Source organism: Meriones unguiculatus, chromosome 4 (assembly GCF_030254825.1).
Source record: "Meriones unguiculatus strain TT.TT164.6M chromosome 4, Bangor_MerUng_6.1, whole genome shotgun sequence".
Lineage (NCBI taxonomy): Eukaryota > Metazoa > Chordata > Mammalia > Rodentia > Muridae > Meriones > Meriones unguiculatus.
In genome coordinates, this window is record NC_083352.1 from 28,913,493 (window position 1) to 28,916,584 (window position 3,092).

General features: G+C 36.8%; 1 non-coding gene across 1 annotated transcript; it reads right to left on the reverse strand.

Annotated features, from left to right (window-relative positions):
• Window positions 1–1,926: 1,926 nt before the first annotated feature.
• On the reverse strand, window positions 1,927–2,036 carry LOC132653911 (U6 spliceosomal RNA). Its single transcript, XR_009591735.1, has one exon. It is a non-coding gene; the product is annotated as a U6 spliceosomal RNA (small nuclear RNA).
• Between the last annotated feature and the right edge of the window lie 1,056 nt (window positions 2,037–3,092).

Genomic DNA, 3,092 nt, shown 5'->3' on the forward strand with positions numbered 1-3,092 from the left:
AGTCCATTAATAAAAAATATGTGAATCCTTTTCCTAAAAAAACATATTTACTCAGCCCAGGTTTCCTGATTATTCATGCATCATTGATTTTATGAATTAAACCCCTGATATCACTAATGGAGCTACTTTATGAATTTGCTGTTAGCATAAGGTGTAATAATTGATAAAGTAAAATTATGTAAAATCCATCATTAATTTTTGTTTAAATGCCTTTATTAATTATCAACTGCCTAAATATATTTGTACAAATATTCCTGTATGATACTACTATTCTACTGCTGTAAGACTTACCATGATAAATTTGTTTGAAAACATAATTTGGTAGTAAAATAACCACTGGTTCCAAAATCTTATGAAAATTAAGTTATATTATAAAATCTAATTGGTCTCAACAAAGCCTTCATTGGAATATTTTTCTGTTTTGTTGGGTTTCTTATAACTCTACCTCCCTTCCAACTATTATCCAACCTAATCCCTTCCAACTCCCAAACACTAGGTAGTAGAGAAAGAATAATAAATGGGAAAGGGCCATAAATTTCTATGGACTATTTCCTGCTGTTTATGCAGCTCTTATGCTATTTCCAGGTTTCCTGGGACAAGTCCAATCTTCATCTTCAGGATATACAGCAATGCAACAAACCAGCAAGTCAGCAGTAGCAAATGCAACAGTAAATGCAGCAGCAAATGCAGCAACAGGATGAACCTTAGCAGGAAGGAGAGCAGAAGCTGCCTTCTCTGTCTGGGAGTGCCCTCTGGCATGCAGACAATGGTTTCTTATTTGCTGTGGATTTCTTACCTGCTACATTTTACAGTTTGAGCACAACAGAGCATTCATACTGTACTCAAGATGACACCATCTTCATAAATTCTGGCCCTATAACACATGCTTCTAGTTGCAATATGTCACATACAGGCATTCTAAGAGAAAACATCACTTAAGACATGTTTCTATACATATTATTTTATTTAAAACTTGTAACAGCATGTTCCCCTTTAAGATTATGAGTATTCATAGTAGTGGAGGGTTTGGGGGAGAAAAGATCTTATTCTACAGATGGGAACATGAAGGTTAGGCTAATTCTATTGTTTCTTTGTCTACAGACAGTATTTACTGATTACTGAATATTGTGTTTAACTATGTTGCACTATAAGAAAGAAAAGAGCCTTCCACCTAAGCATATATGCATTCAATTCTTGAGACTCACATGGTGGAGAGAATTGATAATACAAATTGTCCTCTGACCACAAGAACAAATGTACCCATACACATAGTAATTAAAAAGAACGATTCGTTGAAGATATTAATGCAATAAACAAATAAATAAATCCATTTAAATTCATGTAATTAGCAAGTAAAATAATCTTATTGTAAAAAGGGATTCTTCTCATATTGTAAGTGGCGATTAATATTTACTATTGATACATCTTTTGGTAACACTGCTGTTAGTCCTAAACAGCTGTATAACCACATCACCACACAAAGACTGGGTTTATTTAGTTAACCTAGAACACAGTGCTGGGCAATAGTACTCCATCCTAAACCTCCAAGCCCTCATAGTTTCCTAACAGTTATATTTCCCACATTATATTTGTTTTTAGTGAAATCTTACATCCTGTTCATTCTCCATGTAGTTCCAAGACCTCCTCCCCAGCCTTGCTCTCCCAGCTCTCTCCTGCCCTTGTCTCCTCCTCTGCGACCCACACCTTCCTATCCTTTAGATCCTCCCTCTCTTCCTGCTTCCTTTCCATCACTCAACATGGTGGCTGGTTGCTTTATTTTGACATGTTTACACAAAGTTTAGACAGGTGATGCTTAGAATAAGTGTCACAATGCAATGTCCAGATTGAAACCAGAGTGTGGGGGAGAAAAATCAGCATTTGAATGAACAAGAGTAAGGTGTATACATTTCAAAAGAACATTATACCAACATTCTCATAAGTATATGTGTGGGATTTCCATTCATCCTTGTGCAGGGGCCATGCTAATCTTCTCTGTATCATTTCAATTTTAGTATATGTGCTGTCAAAGCAAGAACGGGATTTCCCTTCATTTTGTCAGAAGGAACTGTATGTATGTGTGTGTATGAGCAAACATGTTTTTGTGTATGTGTGTGTGTGTGTGTGTGTGTGTCTGTGTGCGCGTGTGTGTGTGTTTGCACTTGTGTTTGTGAGTGTCTGAATGTGCATGTATATAAGGCAGGGGTTGACCTTAAGTGTCTTTCTTGGTTGCTCTCCTACTGGTTTTATGAGACAGGATCTCTTAATTCATTTGGAATTCTAATTATGCTAGTCTTTGTGGCTAGTGATCCCCATGAAGTTGTTGTCTGCTAACCCAGTGAAGGAATTTCAATCTTTTTCCTCCACACCTGGCTCTTTCATGTGGATCCTGGGAATCAAACTCACATTTTTATTCTTGTGTATCAAGCCTTTGTCTAAAAGATTTGTCCTTCCAGTCCAAGTTATCAATTTTGGATAATTATAAAACTTTTAACTTTTAGTGGCTTGTTTTTCTGTTATCATGTGAAGAATTTGTAGTGAAATAGATATGTATTGAGGTAAAGTAAAAAATATCTTCAAAAGGCATATGATAGATAGATAAATAGATAGATAGGTAGATAGATAGATAGATAGATAGATAGATAGATAGATAGACAGATACAGATAGAGATATATACATTTCTTGGCAAGTCTACTGTCAGGTGTTTACCCATTGAGGGACCACCCAGGAATGAGAAAAACAACTGTGATGTTTTGAATTGAAGCCAGGTGCAGATAGCTCTTGAAGGGTGGGGTGAACTGTTCTGAGAAACAACCAGCTATAAACTATCTACAACCAGCTGTAAACTATAGAGCAAAACTGGTCTGATTTTCAGGTATAAAAACCCTGTGCTTTGCATGTTTGGGGTCATCTCCTGCTTTTGGAGGGGTGACTCCATTGCAACTGGAATAAATCCTCTTGCTTTTGCATCGAGTTGTGGTCTGTGAGTGTTCCTGGGAAGGGCCCGATCCTGAGCTCCTGAGCAGTGAGACTCCAGGTCTTACACCATAAGAAATGAAAATATATGTTCACAGAGGGACTTTTGCACATGCAT